The 21,261-nt window shown below is 37.3% G+C and overlaps 1 protein-coding gene across 3 annotated transcripts in view; it reads left to right on the plus strand.

Annotated features, from left to right (window-relative positions):
- The window catches only part of ARHGAP15 (Rho GTPase activating protein 15), a 594,053-nt gene that overhangs the window by 444,237 nt on the left and 128,555 nt on the right, over positions 1–21,261 (plus strand). The gene's annotated exons all lie outside the window — the stretch shown is intronic.

Genomic DNA, 21,261 nt, shown 5'->3' on the forward strand with positions numbered 1-21,261 from the left:
GATTGAAAGGACTCTAGGATCTGAAAGGCTGTAAAAACTCCCCAGTTACCGATGAATGATGGCAATACAAAGAATCTTAAAGCTGTTGAAGTTGAAGTAATCTTCTTGCAGATTTAGTTTGTTTGGTAAACTTCCAGCAGCAGCTCTTGCAAGGTACTGTTCAAATATTCCCACCTATCTGTGCTGCTTCTCCTTGTAAAGATTTACCATGTTCTCAGCGGAAAAGTAGTCATACATATTAGCAGTTAAGTTTGCTGCAGATAAGAAGGAAAAAAAACTCTGAAAGAAAAAGAATAAACTTGTCTTCTTCCTTTCCGCATCTACCAATGGGAAGTTTTGAAAAAGAAGTCCATCAATGAAATATCTACATTAGCCATAAATAAGAGGGAAATGCACAAATAAAACTTGTTTCTGGAAAGCTCGAATTGGCTGAATATCAAAACCCATTTCCTGACAATGAGATCCATTAGACTACAAAATAATCTCTCAAAGTAGTGGTTATATTGCTTATAAGATCTGACATTCCAGGTTAGGCTGAAGACAGCCACAGATAGGTTCAAATGCGGCGTTGTATTCCGGCAGTTGGAAAGACCAACTCTTTTGAGCCTAGTTGTTTTTTAACTGAAAATTCAGCTTGGAACGTAGGATTGAAATTTTCCGAGCTCTTGCATCATGGACGCTTGCAAGAAACTTGGGATGGAATTGTGTGGGCGGACGTGGCTATGACTGTGCGTCTCCTCTGCTCTTGAAACATCTAAGGCAGAAGAGTCACCACAGTTATCACTTAGAGCACTCTCTGCTCCCCTTTCCAGTGTCTACCGAGCTCCCACACTAGCTCAGTTAAACCTCATGCAGTTACAAAATTCAGAATTTGGATCGGATAGTTAGCATGTTGACAATATGAACTTATTTATACAAAACGCCCTTTCAGAGAAAGTATTGCATCTAGGTAGCAGCTGCCATGCTCCCTAACAAATTCATCTAGAGGCAGCCCCAGAATGTGATCCTGATGACCATGATGCGATTCATTCGATACAGGCAGGTTATATGCTCCTACTAAAACGAAAAGGTACGTAATTGAACTTGCTGCAACTGCATAGTGACATTCAGATGACTTTAATTCTCAAATAAGTGGCATTGTATCCTAAAAGTTCTTCCTCTGCGCTTTCTCCCAAATGTTCTACTGTCTCGAGCGTCTCTATTCTGGTGAGGAAAAATTTGGAGTAATGATAATGCCTAGAGAGCATAATATTTTGCAGTTTTGTAGATGGTTTCTAGATGTATTTTCTTTATTAAATGCTCGTAACAACCCAGCAACTGAAACTAAGAGATTAAGAAACAGAGCAACGATTTGAAGTAGGAGTTCTGACCTGGCTCCTTGCTGCTCTTTCCACCTTCGCTCCATAGACGGGCTCTCAGATGAAAAGCCTTTTCCATTTGGCATTCTCTTCCACTGGGACTGGGATCTAATTTGCATTTTAAGCTATACATTCAGGTAAAGAAGTAGTCCTGAGGGAAGAATATAAAACTTACCTGACACACAGAAACAGGGCACCCCAAGAAGTGTTAAGGTGCTTGGAACTCAGGGTTGGAAATAGGGCAGTTCCCGGGGAAGAAAACCATAAATGATTCCGAAATAACAGTTATGCAGTCATCTACTGCTATGAAGGAGATTCAGGGCATTTAATGTAAGGACACTTTGGTCTTCCAGAGTCAGGAGATGAAACGGATGGACTTCAGGGAGGTAATTGAGACCTACCTTAAAACCATTCATCAGTATCTTTCAAACTACTTACTTATGCTTTGAATTTGAAATGATGTTACTGTTTTTATCCCTGGATGCTTGCTTTATAGTTCAACCTAGATATGGCTTAACAATTAAAATGGAAAGCTGATTTAAATAGCAACAATGATCCTATCATGGTGCAATAAAAAGGGTGTTTGACTCAGACTTGGTTTAAATCCTGGCACCCCTATTTACAATGTTTGTGTAGTACTTCACTGAACTTCCACTGAATGTCCTCTAAAACACACAGAACGCCAACTAATAACTTTTTCCCAGTTGTTGTGGTTATTAAATGAGATACTGAATGTGAGAGTATTTTATCTGTCATGTACAATATAAACACAATTCTTATTATATTTTGCTTCAATTAGCTTAGTAAAAATAATTTCTTAAGTTATGTAGATAATTACCTCTTTAACACCCCAGTTCAATCTTTGTGTGCTACTGAGATTAGTCCATATCAGAGTAATTAACAGTGAAATGGGAAAAGCATTTGGAAACTGCAACAGTTCTTCAACCACTGCATAGGAACAGCGTCTACTTTTGGTTAGCTTGTGTATGAGACATCCATATCCAAACTTAAAGCCTACTTTGTAAAAAAGTTTTCAATGCCAGAAATCCCATATGGTTTTGATGTAAGTAAAAGGTGTACATTTCCCTCAGGGTCAAGTCTAAAAATTGGACCGCTGCCGGCTCTGACCACATGTGTAAGGATCCAAAGGACCTATGATCTCACCTGCCTCATTCATACGCCATTATTTACTCCACTCGCCTCCTTTGAACAGGTGTGATCTTGGCCAAACATAGTGGATGAGAGGGTTAAATAATAGTAGGAAAGTTATTATAGATGAAAATACTAAATTATACGAATTTTGACATAATACAACAGAATTATAACTGTGTATGTAATTCAAATATAAGCCATCAATGTGGAGGAATATCTTGCAATTGTTTTCTCCTCCCCACTGAAATGTCAGTCATTTTTAGCTTTAATTTTTGCAACATTTGGAAAATGGTTTTCTTGCCCATCATAAGCAATTACTACAGATATCTTTCAGTCACACTGTAACTGGGGAAGAGAATTAGAACCAAGTTCTACTATGTGTCTCTCTTTTTTTAATTCTACTATGTTTTTAAAATTCTACTATGAGGGGCAGAATCACTAGAAAATCTTAGCAGAAATGTCCCGATTTTACTTCTTTTATTGGTATTTTTCATAACACTTGTCTTTGGACTGAGAATATTTGCCAGAGAAACTTTACTCCCTGGAGCAGATATCCTGGTATTTTAGAACCAAGAGCTGTCTCATAATTTAGCAGACATGTATGCATTATCGAAAGCCCTGCAATTACGTCAGTCAAATAGCAGCTATCTATTTTTTTCTGATTGCTTTTTCATTTTAATTACTCCCGTTTCCTGTCTTGACCTTAATGTTTCAGAGAAAGGAAGGCATCCCACAGAAGAAAGAAAGAGAGTGATCTTTCATTGTGAACTACAAAGCTTCATAGGTCCTAATTTGGCCAGTGCTTTTGCTGCACAGCCTTGGAATGCTGTTTTGCAATTTCAAAAGTGATCACACTCAGCTTCCCAGAATTTTTTATGCATGGAGGATGCCACAGGAACAAGGACAGCCTTGTTAACAAGTTGCAATCTCTCAAAAACAAGATAGGATTCGGATATAAATCATCATTTCAACTCACAAAGCTATGTTCTCCACCCCACTAAAGGACTTCATTTACATCTAAAATGGTTAATACGGATCTCCACTAGAACTCCTAAGTGGAGGAATGCAGCTGCCATGTGCTTAGTGACTCTGGGGTTAGGGAAGAATGACATCACCAAATTTAAGCATATTATCATGCTGACATAGAGGCACCTTGTTTTCTCTTCTGTGGATAGAACAAGGATTGTGTTCTGTGTCTTGTTTTTTTCCTCCCAAAGAATACCTTTTCCCCCCAACTTAGCAGCTGCAATATGAAGGGTTGAAAATGTCACTTCAACTAATGATGAATGATGCTTGACCTCTGGACGGGTTACTCTGAATTTTATGCAATGCTAAATTAATATGAAAGATCCCAACAAAGGACTTTGGCTGTTATGAATTGCTTCGAGGATAGAGTTGTGCAAAGCAGTCTGTAGCTTTAGGGCTTTTTGTTGTTGTATCCTTGGTGGTAGTGGGGGGGGGCTGGGTTCGTGTTCTATAAGCAAGGTGAAAGAGTGTGCTAAAACTTTAATGTTTTCTCTTGCGAGATTAATATCTTTTCATACTGGAAATATTGTCAGTAAGCAGAACCAGTTTGTGAAAAAAAACATTCTCAAAAGGGCAACTGGCCCACATGTCTTTGTTGTTTTTATTTGAATATAATTAATTATGTAAAGCAATAGTTAGTGGAAGATTAACAATTAGTAGATTCTGTCAAGTAGTCACACAGAAATTACTAACTAATTGAAGGACTGGTCCTCTATTGTGTCAGAAAGCAATGCTGAGTGTCATCCTTTTTATCTTTTTACTTTGTTGTTTTCACAGATACCCTTTTTCTAAGATGTATGTTTCACAGCAGACTAATAAATAAATAACCCTGGTTGTAATTTCATAACATGCAAAAGGGTTTGAAATAAAAACACCTGTTTTAATTAGCATTATGGTTTGTTCACTTTTAAAAAAGTGATAATCCTGGTGCAGTTAGCTGACATTTTTAAAGCTTTGAATTTCCATCTGTATCTTATATTATGATGTTTCAGGATTGTCATGAGTTAATTATGTTAACTTAGGAAGCATTGCTTGCATTCAGAATGAAAAAACTTCAGCTTGAATAGACAGAAAAGCAGATGCTATCTTTCTTGTCAATTGCTTTGTTGTGGGCTGCCTTGCAACTTTTCATGTATTTCTGGATCTAAAGGGAAGTGTAAATCTCTATTTATTTTAAGTTTAACATAAACTACACAATTTCAGTATTCTTCTGTTTTGGCTGTACGTGTCTTGTGTATCTTTACATGTGTAGCTTTCCTGCCCCCAAATTCCCCAAATCTACAAATTATCTCTTCTTTAATTCTTAATTTGTTTTGTTGTGTGTAGGCATTATGGAGATTAGAGCATAATAAAATATAAGAATAGGACAATTCTATATGGCTTGATTCTTTCTCCAGTTAATTTTTCTACCACCTTTCTGCTTTTGTACATCAACCTTTTAAATGGTACAAAAATACATGTAGCATCTGGGCACAACAAGGCATGTTAAGGATGGAGTAGGCACTCTAAGTAGGAATTTCCACGCTTTTGTGAGCTTAATGTTCCTTTAACATAGAGAGCAGCTGTGTTTATGTCAATAATTATACATTGAAATAAATGCATGTACATGTGTTTCTTTATGGGATTAAGGATGTTAGGGATGTCCTTATACAAAAGATTTTGTCCCCACCCATAAAGTTTCTACAAAATTCAAAACCAAGTTACACTATTTTGAGGTTCTGAAATATTTCTCTGGGCAATTGGACTTCCATGTTTCAAGTGACAGACTATTAGATTGGATTGATATGCTTGTTATTTTCTCCGCCCTTCCCCCCTGCCCCGCCCCCGTCTGTTCTCCACTCTTCACTATCCTGTTCAGTACCCAGGATCTGACCTGTACGCATCACATTGCCAAGGTCCCCTTGTAGAAAGGTTTCCAACTAGATTGGGCCAAAAGGAGGTATCTGCAAGAGAGCAGAGGGCAGGGGGACGTGATGCAAGAATGCCAGGATTGTCAATGCTTAATCCCCAAGTTAGTGTCAGAGGCAATAAATACTCAGCTTTCAAAGCAGAGTGAGATCAAGGAAAAGTGGATGGCTCTAGGCAAGATCTCTGGAGATGTGAAGGCCTCCTTTGGGCTTTAAGGAATTGGTAGGATGGGGTAGGAGGAAAAGGTCGATATTAAATTTGGTCAAGAATGAGCAAGAACCAAAGTAGAGAGGTTATGGTTTAAAATGCCTACTTGGGAATAGCAAGTATGCCAGTTTAAGGGAAACAGATGACCAGGGTCTTAGTGAAGTGGAAAGTTAAGATTAAATGGCAGGCTCTGCCATATAGTAGAGCCCCTGAATGAATGAAATAAGAAATTTTAGTCTTAGTTTTTTTTAAGATTTATTTATTTATTTTGGAGAGAGACAGAGTGCGTGAGCAGGCAGAGGGGCAGAGGGAGAGGGAGAGAATCTCAGGCAGACTCCCCAGTGAATGCAGAGCCCAATTAGGGGCTCCATCTCAGTACCCTGAGATCATGACCTGAACCTAAATCGAGTTCGATGCTTAACCGACTGAGTCATCCAGGTGCCCCAAGAAATCTTAGTCTTTAAAATACATGCAAAGGTGTGTTTGGTATATAAATAAATCTGCAAAATGTACGTATTGTGCAATTTCATTCAAGTGCCTTATCACACACTCAAATTAACCTATGGCTGTTCTATCACTAAAAATAGCTCTGTTCATTAAAGGAAATGTAACCTTTAGATTTTCAGAAAATAATGTTCCTAAAACCATGTTGTGTCTTTAACGAACATTCATCATTTAACACTGTCTTCCTAAATATTTTAGACTAAGATGGAGAGTTACAAATCTGACAGTTTATCTATACTTGACCAACCAAGTTTCCAATTTGATTGCAAACTATCAACTCGTTGTTTGCAGAGATACAACTACTGAACCGGGAAAACACCTCTCGTTCCTTGTGTTTCATTTCTCTCAACTTTTTATGTTTTGCCCTATAGAGTTTATGCCATAGTCTTTGTTATTAACCAGTAACACATCAAAGAGCATTGGGTTTGCATGAATAGGTGTTCTTCAGCACAGATGAACTGAATCACAAAGTGTGACTTATTCAGCATACTTTAAACTACTGCAACTCCTCTACAGACAAAACTGCAGTACAATATGCCTTGTCAAACATGCTGATTTGTATAGACGCTGATCACTGGAGATCAACTATTAACACAGGATTCCATGTTGTTGGTTGGGTCTTTCTTTTACATCATAGTCTGGAGCTGTGTATTTATAACCTTGTGTAAAAATAATTATATTCTCACTTCCAGGAGTGAATTTGAATGGCACTTTTTTCTTCTTGCTCTTTCTGTTTCTATATGGCCATTTTCCTCCCTTATTATTTTAGATAATCTTACAAAATTGCTTGTGAGTGAGGCAACAGTGTTAGAAACAGCTGTAGCATTAACTTCCTGTGTGAACTTGAGCAAATTATTTAAATTCTCTGGTCCTTAGATATTTACATGTTAAATATGGATACTACTACTTGGCTTGGTTGCTATGGAGGCTAAATAAGATCACGTGTTCAAAATGCCTATCATGGGGCGCCTGGGTGGCTCAGTGGGGTTAGTGTCTGCTTTTGGCTCAGGTCATGGAGTTCCAGGATTGAGCCCAGGGTCAGGCTCCCCTCTCCCCAAGTCAGGCTCCCTGCTCCCCCTCATTCTCTTGCTCTCTCTGTCTCTCTCAAATGAATAAATAAAATCTTAAAAAACAGAACAAAGTGTCTCTCACAGTGACTGGCACATGATAGGTTCATGGCTTTTGTCATCATTTTTGTTATTATTCAACTTTTACTTTTATCAGTTAATTCTCAAATTGACCTGTCCAATTTTTATCTCCCTTTACTAAGCTCCTATTCAAATATTCAGATATCTACCAGATATTGTCACGATTATGTTAATAGCATACCCAAACCAAACTCCCTAGCATCTTATTGCCAAGAACAGATTGAATGAATAAAAAAACCCAGCTACTCTTTCTCAGGTGTCTACTATAAGTCAACTGCATCAGCACATAAACATCCTTTCAGCTAGAAATAAGAGTTGTACTTGATTCTCTTTTCCTTTTACCACCACTACTTTTATTAAATTTCAAGGTCTCACATAGCTTCTTTTTTCATTTCTACCAACACTACTTAGTTCTGGCCTTCCTGATTCCCGATTCCTTGGACTATTACAATAGCTTCGTAACTAATTTGCATCTTCCTACTTTCTCACCTCTCAAATGTGTCATTATATTCCCAACTGACTCATCTCCATAAACTATAGTCTGAATGATGTTATTTCTCCATTCAACTTCTTGTCTAAAGGAGAACATTTAAACTTTGAATCTTTTAGCCTGGCAGTTAAGGCATTCCACCAACTTCCAAGCTGAGTTCTCACATTTCATAACCCACCTTCACACTACCCATCAAGAGACTACTTGCCAATAATCAAACTTTTACCCATATCGTCTCTGTTTGCTAGAATAGTGGCTCTCAGATGTTAGCATGGATCAGAATCACCTGAAAGACTTGTTAAATCACAGATGGCCAGCTGCACCCCAGAGATTCTGTTTCAGTAGGTCTGGAGTATAATGTGATACTTTGCATTTCTAATAATCTCCAATGTGATAGTGAAATGGCTAGTCCTGGGATCACATCTGTAGAATCCTCGCTTGCAACATCTTTTTTTCCCCCATCTCAGTCATCAACATTCTATGAATCCCTTGCTGTCATAACCTTGGAGAGAAATTTCCCCTGCAACCCCAGTCACAGTGAACCAGTCCATACTCCAGGATGGCAGAGTGACTAAGGTTTCAGGCTTGGAGCCTGATGGATTGGACTCTAGCTAAATACATGACTAAACTTGGACAAGTTGCTTAATCTCTGGACCTCCATTTCCCTATCACTAAAATTGAACTAATAATAGTTCCTAAAGCATATGTTGGTGTGAGGACAAAATGAATTAATACATGCAAACCAGGGAATAGTGCCAGGGAAGTGCTCAACTGTATCATGTTACCTAGTAGTTTATCTCTTTAATCTAACACTCCACTTAGCCACGTAATAATGTTTGGGGTTTGCAGACCTAAGTCCTTTTTTAGATACTAATTTCCCTGAAAATAGAGACCACATCCTCATGACTCCCAGAAACATAGCCTTGGGCTTAACACTTTACAGATAATGCAGTACAAAATAATTTTCAATTAAATCAAAATTGGGAAAAGTTTGCAAAGGGATCTTTAGTAAGTAAAACTCTTCTAAACAATAAACAAGTCTTCCATTTCTTTTTCCCTCATCATAAAGATGAAAAAAATGAGGTCAATTATTAATAATACATTGAAAGTAGGTTTGCTTTTTCCTTTGAATTTTCTAAACTCTATAATTAAAACAACTTCAAATTGAAAGATTGTAAAGAAGAAATTAATCTTATTGGTAAGTAAAAAAGCAAATCCCATGGTTGATGATAGATATGACCTGTTAGCAATAGTTACACCTTTATACTTTATTTTCTCACAATTAGCTTGTGGAGACCAGCATAATCCAATTAATTGTAATTCCCTTTTGTAGAGTCAGTAAAGTAGTGCATGATACTGAAACACCACTGAAGTCTTATCTCTGATCAGATAATCCAAACGGATTCTCATTTCCAACTACCGGCAGGTCTTTCTAAACTTTAGGAAAAAGAATATTTTGACTTCCCCAAACCTATGATGAACGTGATGCACAATAATTGGTCTCTGAACTTTAATCCTTTTTACATCCCTAACCGTCCCTTTTCTAGACTTCTTTCTGTGTCTCTTATTTCCTGCCTTCCTTTTAAATATTTTCTCCACAGTGAATATGCAGTATTTTCACACAAGGCAGCCTCTCAACGGATCTCCTTGCTCACGGTGCCTCTCGGACACACCACCTCTCACCCGTGTGCTCACTCTGATCCCTCCCACTCCCTCCTGCCAGACCACCTTTGGTAGAACGTCACAGTCCTGCTGCTGTCATCCAGCTGATTTCAATTGTAAGGTCCTCATGCTCTGGCCTGTGCCTTCCTTTCCATCCTCAGCAATCTGAGACATGGAACCTATACACCTATGCTCTCCAGCAACCTGTGGTTCCAGAAATGCATCGTATCCCTCAGTTCTTGGCATGACCGTCACTTTTCATGTTCTTTATATACCTCTTCCCACCCTCTCCCCCATCCTCCACCCCACTATTGTGCACATAGCTGCTCATAAACTAAGATAATTGTTATGTGAACCTGATCTAGGAAGGCTCCCTTGACCAAGTTCCAGGGCACACTAGATACTCATCTTCTGTGTTCCCATAGCCATCCACACTAAGTATGTAGTAACAGTTTCCATGTTTTATTGTAATGTTTTTTCTATTTGCCTGAATTTCCAACATACTGCAAGATCCTCAAGCTTAGAAAACAGGTCTTCATTATGTCTTGTTTCACCCCAGCGGCTACAACATGCCCAGCATAAAATTAGAGTTCAATGAATACTTGATAAAGGAATGAATGAGTGACTGAACAATCTACTTATATCTTTAGTACTGTTTTGAAAGAGAAAAATGAAGAAAGAGAACACAAAAATTGTGCTGTATATGTGGGTATGTCCATAGACCTACTGCTATCAGAATTATTGTTATACCATGAAATAGCCTTTACTGTCAAAGGAGCTTAAAATTGGACAATTTTATCCATAAGTAGTAAAAGGGAGCACACCAGGCATGAGGCACTAGGCTAAGCACTGAGGATGCAAAGATTTATGTGAACAAACCTGTTTGGAGGAGGGATACCAAAGAAAGTTTTTGATTAAGTTAGGAGAGTTAAAATATTTAGGGTGTGCCCGGACTGATGGGATTATCAGGGACAATTAGGAACATAGGAAGCTGGATCTGAAATGAAGCTGAATGTAGGCCACAGTTGAGATGAACAGTATAGACATCTGAGTAACACCAGGAAACATAAGCAGAGACCCGAGAGCTAGTGCCACAGATTTGTTTAGTGTCAGACAGGAAGAGAAGCAAGGAGCAGAGCACCTCATCGCAAAAGCCTCTGTCTTCCCATATCCATCACTCAAACTTCCTCTACTGACTTTGTGTGCACTGTAACGAGAGAATGTGTGTGGTGAGGTTAACCCAAGTACATCTCTGTTCTGTTTGCTAAGAGAGAAGTTCCTATGGGCCAGAACTTTCTGGGCCACTTGAAAAACGTGTCTCAGTACTAAACAGATCACTGAGTCCACAGCAAATGATGTCTTCCTATCTTTCTATAAGAGGAACTGTAGAAAACCCTCAGACTTGGGAGGGTTACATAGCTATCATCATCATGATCTTTATTAAAGAGGTACTTATTAAGCAACTAATCGAGCATTTCTTTGTATTGACGAAGCAAATAGAAAATTAAAAAGGGTATAGCTTCTTCCCTAAAGATACCACAATCTTAGCAATGGTGTTAAGGGGAACTTGAGAATTGTCAGGACTTCAGGAGATTATTATACCATTTCTGAAACATCTTGCAAACTTCATTTTGTCCTTAGAATTGCCTTTCTTCTCACGCTTCTTGTGCTTATCACAGCATTGACATCTAGTAGGTGTCTCATAAATTGTTTTATGAATGAATATGTTAATTAATTTGATCAATACTTCATTTGTTTGACTCTATACTATTAATTGCTGTAACTGATATAAATGGTGGAATTCCATTCATTCATTTATTTTTGGCATACCCACTTTTTTTTTATTTGACTTTGTTTCTATTTAGTATCTTATTTCATCAGAAAACAGTTACTGTTTTCTTTTACAATTTTTTAAATTTAAATTCAACTAATTAACATACAGTGTGTTATTACTTTCAGAGGTAGAGTTCAGTGATTCATCAGTCTTATTTGTATAATACCCAGTGCTCATTATATCATGTGCCCTCCTTAATGTCCATCACCCCATTACCCATCCTCACACCTACCTCCCCTCCAGCAACCTTCAGTTTATTTCCTATGATTAAGAGTCTCTTATGGTCTGTCTCCTTCTCTGATTTTGCCTTGCAGAAAATAATTATTGTTATTGGGGCTTATTTTCTTATTTGTAGTTATTATTGTTATATGTTTGTTAAACATTTAAATTTTCAAACTTTTTCACTTCATTTACCAAGATTTTTATGTGTATTTTTAGTCTAAGTCTCTATATCTCTCCTCATTTTATTCTTTATTTGATATTTTTTAAACTATAAAATTAAAGGCACAATTTATGGACATCTGAGGAGAGTGACAGGCAGTAATGAATACATGTTCCCAATGAATCATAGTCTTCAAATATTGTGATGGTAACCTAAATTGGTGCACTAGCTATGAGGGCAATTTGGCAACCTCTATCAATATCTTAGATATACACACAATCTTTGATCTAGAAACTCCAGGTCTAAGAATTTGTTCTGTTCACACAGTACATACTTATACTAGATATAAATGATCTAAGAACAAGATAACTTACACTAACACTATGCAAAATATTCAGCAATTGAAAACTGATCAAGTAAATTACTGTACATACATAAAATTAAATATGCAGCTTTAAAAAAAGAACAGGGAAGCTCTTTATGTCCTGATTTTGAATAATCTCTATGATATATTGTCAAGGGAAAAGAATCAAGATGCAGAACAGTACATAGATTATATTGCTATTTATGTTTTAAGTGGTGGTGGAGGGTAATATTGCTTGAGTATAGAAAATAGCTTTAAAAGGATACATAGGAAATTGATAATATGGGTTTTCTCTAGGGATGTCAACTGGCTAGCTAGGGATAGATTAGAAAGAGACTTCCACAGTATGTATTTTAAACTTTAAATTGTGTGAATGCATTTTCCATTTCAAAATAAATAAAAACTTTTAAAATAGCAATAAGCACCACACTCTTCATATTAAACAGTGTAGGTTTTCAAGTATGTTATCAAGTGTTTTGACAATTTTTATCAACTACTTTTTATAGCTCCTTTGTAATACAAGCACACAAATAGTTTGTGAACTATTTGTGTGAATTATGATTCTCCAAAGTTAAGGAAGAAAGGGACATAGGGTGATTTTTATGCTCCATATCTTTGAAAACTGGAGGCCCCTAGAGTCGGACAGACAGACTCTCTTTTGAGGTGGAAAAAAAAAGAAATCTCTAAAACTTTTCATTCACAAAAACAAAATAACCAGTTATTGATAATAGGTTCATTAAAGAATGTAAATCACTATTCTGGACTGAAAAGATTGCATAGATACACAATTAAGAAGATGGTGCTATTTGGTGGTTTCACAAAGAAACTGATGCATGGAGATCTAGGTATTCCATCCAAGCTTATGCAAGCGGTTGTAAAACTTAGAGATCTCCCAACTCTGATCTCATGTGCCTTTGAAGAATTCTGGCAGCTCTTGTGATACGAAATAGAAAATTTGTTTAACTATTCCCATGAATCAATTAGTCGGGATAATTTAGAGGGAAAATGATCCTCAATGATTGCCAAACATTCTCTTCGTTTTTGTTATCTTTAATTGATACCTTATCTAGGAATAAAATGGTTTCAAAGAATGAGAGTAGCTCTGTCTTAATCTACCAATTTTGTTTACCTTTTATTTCTGTTTTCCCCAATGAAATATTTCCAGACGGGAGACTTCTAAACTAGCAAAGAGCCCAGTCCTTCCTGCTAAATGATACCATTTCTAACCCCACAAACACCAACCACGTAGTAAAGGGAATAATAAAAGCTAGAAATCATATTAGATTCTGGAAACATTTGCCAAAGTCTGGCCGACCAAGAAGATAATGTCCAAATAAATTTTCTAATAACGTTATAACAAGCCTGCACTAAATCTTTTACATACATTACTTCATTTAATTCTCACACAAAATTAGGAAGGAAGCTGACAGTGAGGAAGCCAGCACTTTAAATAACATGGATGCATGTGCAGATACCTACAATAGAAATGTTATCTGTAGATGGGCATTTACAGATTTAGTAGTATTTATTTCCGAGATATCATTATGAGATATGTTTTGACCTGAACTTCTGCTTGATATTTACAAATGTAATATAACTTTGAGGGAACAAATAGCAATGGTATTGAAATTTAGAGCCGAGAATGAAGGAAACTCAAAAATGACTCTGTTGAAATGTAATCCTACGGATTCTCTACCCTTTGGAGTATGTAATGTATGAAATCATCCATGGAATTCAAACAAATTCAGAATCTGTTTGGAGAAGACAGTCAAATAAAATGAACCATTGTGTATGATGTCTGCACAGCACAAAAAGCCTTTGACTGAATGGAAATAGGAGCAGTGTTGGAAGCTCTGAGTATGAAAGGAATTAAAGAACTATATATTGGTACCATGAAATATATCCTTTTTTAAAAATGTGTGATCCTCACAAATAAAATCAATTCATTTTGTGGGTGGTGGTGGTGTTGTTAGACTCTGAACGGGGCTACCCCTCCTCAGATGCCGAGACAAAAAATATCTAAAAGCCTGGAGAGAAGCATAATGTCAATAACATCATTTTATAAGGTGGCATTATACATGGAGTTATGATGATGGGGAGATGTTTTATGGTATGCCATTATAAATTAAAAATGCACAAAGCAATGACACATTTGTTATACTTTCCATCTGTGGTGCTTGCTTCACAAGTTTCAGTTGTACCTATTTATTATGTTATTATTTACATTCAAATGAAATCTGAGGAAAAATAAAAATAAGACATTCTCATTGCTGACCCAGTTCCTGTGCTGGGTATAGTAGAAGGCTGTTTCGCTTGCTTCAAAGAGAGTAACTAAAGATATTTTATATTAGCCTGTGACATTATTTGCATACCTTGGGCTTCCGAAGTGATTTGCAAAGGAATATACACAACATGAAATACACAGAAAGCAAGCCAACGTGGCATGCCAAACCATCCCATTAAGAAATAAAAGCTTGTTTTTTTGGTCTTGTTTTCTTTGTTTTTAGTTTTAATATCTTTGAGAGTTTCTGGTTATTTCCTTGGTTCCTCCCTCTTTCTTACTAAGTTGGCCACACAAAACTATATTTTGTAGGCCAGGTGGCAAAACCGCCCAGATCCAACCATGTTCTCTTACCGTAAAGTAACCGTTTTTAAATGTAGGCCTGCTCATAGCTTCCTGGAAGTTACTATGCTAAATTGTAAGGACCAAATCTCCTTGGTTTTGGAATACAAAGTTTCATATTTAAAACCACTTTCCTCCTTCTTTGATAAATACAATGGCTATAGAAAGTTGATTAAGCTTGCATTGAGTATTTCCTGAGAACATTTTAAATGTTCCCTAGTATTTTGTGTCTGAGGTTATAACAGCAATGAAATATTTGCACTTTAGAAGTAGTAGCTGGAAAAAAGAATGAGTAAGAAAATGGCAATCATAATTTTATTCTCTGTCTAGAGGCCAAGATAGAGAGTACCCTGCATGTTTATAGAACAAATCATTTCAAATAGTTGGGTTGAGTCTAAAGAGGCAAGTTATTATCCAACTAATTCCAGCTTCAAACCCGTTCTCTGAATCTGGATAATTATTTTTTTCATCTGGAATAAAATAACAGCTTTCTGTTGTCTATTATATTTCATAAGTGTGGCATAACCCCTGTGTTAAGAAAATGTTTAGATATGATCCAAGAACATGGAATCTTTCTCTATGCAAGCTTTTGGTCATAATATTCATTTTTTAGGGCTGCCATAACAAAGTACCACAGACTGGGAGCTGGGTGGGATCAAACAACAGAAATTTTTTTGCTCATATTTAGGAAGGCAAGAAGTCCAGGATCAAGGTGTTGGCAGGGTTGCTTTCCTTTGAGGCCTCTCTCCTTGGCTTGTAGACGGCTGTCTTCTTCCTGTTTCTTCACGCTGTCTTCCCTCAGTACATGTCTGTGTCTAATCTTCTCTTTGAACAAGGACGTCAGTCATATGGGATTAAGGCCCACCCAATATGACCTCATTACCTTAATTCCCTCTTTAAAGGCCCCATCTCCAAATACAGTCACATGCTAAGGTACTGGGGGTTAGGACTTCAACATATGAATTGAGGGTGACACAATTCAGCCCAAACAGACACACTGCACATTTTTTCAGGTTATAGGTTTATTCTTGTAGTTTGTTCTTGCTTGTCTGCAAGGATCAGTAGGGTCTTATTCCAAGGAACAGACATAAGATGTAAAATGTCTACAACTTAGTCTATATTCACTTGAATAATATTTCTGAGCACCTGGTGGAAACTTCTCCTTTGAGGAATATAAAACAGCCTCAACAGTTTTGGCTTTGAAAAGCACACAATACAGCCCTGGTATGTAGTCTCTATTCCATCTATGTTTATTTAATACAAATTAAGTGAACTCACAAATTAACTGGCCATTTGGTCAAGTTTTCTAAAGTAATGTCCTCACCAAAGTCTCATGTTAGGCCCAAGTTACTCTAGGAAGGGGCTGGAGTGAGTGCAGTGTGGAAGGATGTTACTTTTGACACAGGGTTTACATCACTGTGTTTGAGAATTTGGAGGCTCTCTAATCTACTGGAAATCACACTGAACTGTCACTTTAAGGGGCCAACATAACAGGAAAGGTTGAGCTAGTTGAATGATTCAACCAACTTCCTTTTGATCCACTCCTTTAAGGGCTAAACTAAAAATCGGCTATGTCCTTACAGATAAAAGTGTGTCTTATCCACTTTAATAACTAATCTTCCAGTTTGATTTTATGGCCAAACATATTATTATTTTTCAGATCGGTAGTCCCTCTGGCATCTCTTTCATTCAGGCTCTGGCTTTCATGTACCCAGTAGGCCTTTCAGATAAGGTTTCTGAATGGTCATCTGCGCTGGAAGCAGGCCACATCCTTTATGAGAGTTTTACAATGTAATAGGTTCTTGTCACTATATTAATGAAATCAGAGCTCTTCTTCCCACATCCTGGGAGAGCTGGGTGTCTTTTCCTCTTTTTTTATTACAAAGGTTAAAGAAAGCTGGAAAGAAGCTTTAAAAGTGCCTGGAAAAAACAACAAGGTTAACATGCACTTCCTCAATACACAAAGGAGCACCTCTTCATTCATGTCACTGCTCACTTCTGTATAGTTCAAGTTATCTGCAGTCACATTCAATCAGCACAGTGAGTTTAGTTAAAATCAGAGAAGATATTGCAACTTCTGGTTTTACCAATCTATAGAGCAATATATGAGGCAAGTGGCGATTGAACTAATAAACATGCCTTTTTCCCAAGGAAATTACCAGGATCTGCCATCACTATCAAAGGTCCATCTTTCAATTCTCCACTTTTAAGAAGGATTGTTCATAGTAGTTATTATCTATTTTTTCTTTTGAATGTAAGTAGCTTGATATAAATGTTTTTACTTAAAATAAATAAAATACATAAAAGACCCTGAAAGAAAGGGCATTTCAAGATGGCCTTACTGAGGTACAACATGTAGATGTATGTCTTGGTGATCTCATAGAAGTCACATGGTGTTTGAATTCAAGAGCTTGACGTATCTGCAATTCTGTTTAAATGCTTTAAGCCAAAAACCATGATCAAAATGAATTCGAGAAAGCCTAATTCGAGGGCCAGGAGAAAGCACATTTATCGGAGTAAGGATTGAGAGATATCATGACTCAGCCAGTCTTCTTCCCAGTACTGGACCCCAGCATGTCAAGTTTCTATTGATGTCATGTGACACACTGCAGCACGCTTAGGTAAATCCCCTAAAACAACAGGATGGTCGATGCTGATTGCCTTAATCCTTGATGTATTTCGATTTTTTGGCCTTTATTCACCTTTGTCTTCATAGTAACACCTTGGATATATTTGTTTCCTTGTGCTTTCCAAATGTTTTTCAGATACATTTTCTCATTTGATAACAACAACTATCCTTCTAACTATCTTCATTTCACAAACAAGTAAGCAGATATATGGTGAATTAGTGGTGAATCCAGGCCTGGTGTTTTGTATAATCCCTTTCCCACTCTCTCATATGTCCTCTTCACCACATGCCCACATGACAGCTCGCTCCATGCCCTGCCCCTTTCCAAAGGAATGTAGTTCCTTTCTATTGCCAGTTTGCTTTATATCTGTTTATAGAAGAATCTGTTCCTCCTGTGAATGAGTAATTACAAAAGATAAGAGTCGGTTTACAGGGAAAAGCATAGCCTCAATTAAGACATTTAGGGATAAAATGTAAAAGTCACTATCTTGAAGTAATAGTCAGTCCACTACCCCCTTGCAATGACCACTTATTTGCCATCTCCCTTTCAGCTTCTGCCAGTCAAGATCAAGTCTGAACACAGTGGTTTTGAGGGGTGGGAGAGTTTGCTGGCTTCTTACTCTGGATTCATCACTTGTCAGCAATGGAAGAGTTACTTGATCTACCCATGCATCATTTTCCCTGTCTGTAAAATAAAGATGATGATAGCAATAACATGGCCCTCATGGTCTTATTGAGACAATTACTTCAGATAATGAATCTAAAATGCATAGCATAGTCCCCAGTATAGTGTAAGCACTATGGTTGGTTATTGTTTTTGTTGCAAAGCACCCTGGAATGTGGTCACATGGACTTTATTCTGTAAAAGGTTTTGATTTTGTCCATTATAATGACCAATTCTTAAGTTCTTAGTGAAGAAATCTCAGTATGAGTGTATCTAGTTTTCCAGTTCTCTGCCTACCTCAGGTAATGTTCAAAATCAATATTTATTGGGTAACTTCTATAGATTCTTACGATTCATTGTAGTGGTTCTCAGTTGGGGATAACTTTGCGCCACTGGGAGATAGTTGGCAATATCTGAGGATGTTTTATCATGACCACTGGGAAGTGTTACTGGTATCTAGTGGGTTAGGACCAGCAATGTTCCTACACATCCTAGTATGCACATCAAAGCCCCCACAACAAAGAATTATCTAGAGCCAAATGTTAACAGTGCTTTACCATTGAGAAACCCTACTTTATTGAAAAAAGGGAGAAGCGTCACCACCCCTAACAGATTAGTTAGAAAGTGTCTATCAAATAATACAAATGTGTTTATAATGATATCTGTTAAAACCAAGATACAATTATGGGCAGTTCATTTTGTATATGGACATAGCTGCATGTTTAGATAAGTCACAATGGCCTTGAAAAATATTCCTTAAAGCCCACCAGTTTACGAGTAATCTTAAACTTGGTTGGTTATGGAAAAACTTTATAAAAGAATAGATTTTATATTCCAAATATTCTTTCCACCTGCTTGCCATACTATTTATTCAAGCTACTTGTGGGGGGCTACACATTGTTCTGCTTTGTTCTTTTAAATGAAGACTGCGTAGTAGGAATGCTGTTTTAAATAACACAAGCCAATATTGATATTATATGTCATTTCAAGTGAGTATCATCAAATGGTATTTATTGATGGCAGATTTTCTTTTTCATGGATATTGAAATATCCCATTTTCACAATCACTTGAATTAACTGAGGTTTATTTGGGGGTGACAAATCAATGGTCAAGCAGTTGTTGTTGTTTTCTTGCTCCAGATAAAGCTGTTCTCTTTTTTACCTATTGAATACTTTCCTTTGGCAACCTTGAACCTGTGTACCAGAACGGCATTTTGTCTTGGACTTTTCTGATAAATATTTGGTAAAGATAGTTGTGTGTGTGAGAGCACATGTGTGCATGTGTGTGTGTGTGTGTGTGTTTAGGTTTCCACTTAAAGTTCAGTGCCAAAGCTACAGTACTTATACATTTTCTAAATGTGTTTTAAGCAATAAGTTGTACAACATTTTTAGAACATGTGTTAAGCTATTTCTCTAAGAATGAAGCTCTTAACAAAACATAAGCACTCTGCATGAGATCTTAGCAGCAAAGTGCTTAAAAGATAAAGTAAGAATTGGTACCATGGGAAGAACACCAGCTGTAGAGCGCACAGGTCCATTATGAGAAGTATGGTAGTGGGTAGGGAGAAAATGATTTAATCAGGAGTAAAACCAATTTTATTATAAGGGCACGCAGGGGGTGTGGCACCATAGTGAGAGGGACATTTCAAAATATCTGACAGATTTCAACAATGTGAAAACCCTGTTCTTTAAAGTGACAGTAAACCCCATCAGGTCTCCCTTTTTGATGCTATTGTTAACAGTTGACTGTTTAAAGCTGGCCTGCTAAGATGCTGTCGGCCTATTTCAATAGTACGTAGCCAAATAAAAGACTAATTGTTGAAATACAATCAATCAAAAATGATTGCAGGGCAGAGAGAAGGTCTCCTCTGCTGATTTTGTTGTGGATCATATTATTGTGTTATGACTGAGGTAAGAATGAAGACTGAAAGGGAAGAAGAAAATAGCCCATCTGAAATAAACAGATCTACCTTCTTTCCTTCTCTTTGCAAACGTCCTATTGAACAGGAACGTCACTTACCAGCCCTGGAAATAATAGTTCATTTAGAGAAAGAGATCTGATAAAGATTTCGGCTAAGATTTTAAAAAAACGTGAACACTATTAGCAAAGCAGCCCATGCAGAGATTCCCACAGTGACAATCCTCAGCTTTTCTCACATTTTTGGTGCAGATTCTCTTCTGGTTCATAAAACTGACACCAAGGGGGCATGTGAATGCGAACCCAAGACATTGGGAGAGAAACAAAATTCCAGTTGACCAAATAGCTGTTAAGTTCTGGCCAGGATACCAGGCTTTTCAGTTAACCACCTCCTCCCAGGTTGTTTAAAATGGTTAGCTTTAGTTTTTAGTCAGCCCAGAATTCAAGGTCTTTTTCACGTTGCATGCTTACAAAGACAAATACTACGGATCAGCAGCAATGCTTTTCTGTCTTGCTTCCTCTATGTAAAGATGTCCCTTTCAGACCCTGCTACATCCTCTTCTTGGGGGAGAATGATTCCAGACTTTCCTTTTGAGGGCTAGCAAGAAGAAAATAATTGTCCAGTGTGCCCTTATTTCTTCTAAAAACTTCATTTTGGCATTTATGTTCTTTAATATTTAAATGTCTCAACTCACTCAAGCTTCCCAAGCAAACATGTCTGTTGTTTCTAGGCGGAGTTGGTAAGCACTTGTGGTTTGTCTTTAGTGTGTTATCATTTTTGACAGCTTTGCATAGCCTCCGTAGGCCAACAGGGGTCTGTCTAATATTGTTGCTGGGCACATTTTCCTCGCTGAGATGAAAACTAAAAAAAAAAAAAAAAAAAAAAAAAAAGATATTTTTGAAGCAGTAAGAAGGAATTAATATCCTTTCTCACTCAGTATTCTATTCCTTGCTGACTTTATATTCAGCAAAAAAAAGCAAAAAAGTGTTACCCATTATTCCCTTGTACATAGCAAGGCTAACACATGTAAAGCAATAACTCATTTTCTATTGCCATGTTTAGCATATGTCTCCTGTTGGCTCAGCAAGGCCTTTAGGCCGGTCCCTTGAGCCGGCCATCATTGGCAACTCAGCCCCTCGGCCTCAAAACCAAATAGCTTTGAATCATGTTGAGCCGTGATGCTAATTTTCATACTGATGCATTATGGGAATAAATGTATCTGACACACTGTGTCAATGGCACTGTCTCTTTGTGTCTCGTTTTTTTTTTTTTTTTTTGTTAGCTGCATTCCTACAGATGGTATTCCATTGAAAATGTTCCCTTCCTACGGAAAAAGGGGAAAAAAAAAAAAAAAAACCATGCACAGCACCAAACCTCTAGGTGCAGAAGGC

The sequence above is a fragment of the Ailuropoda melanoleuca genome, chromosome 2 (genome assembly GCF_002007445.2).
Source record: "Ailuropoda melanoleuca isolate Jingjing chromosome 2, ASM200744v2, whole genome shotgun sequence".
Taxonomy (NCBI): domain Eukaryota; kingdom Metazoa; phylum Chordata; class Mammalia; order Carnivora; family Ursidae; genus Ailuropoda; species Ailuropoda melanoleuca.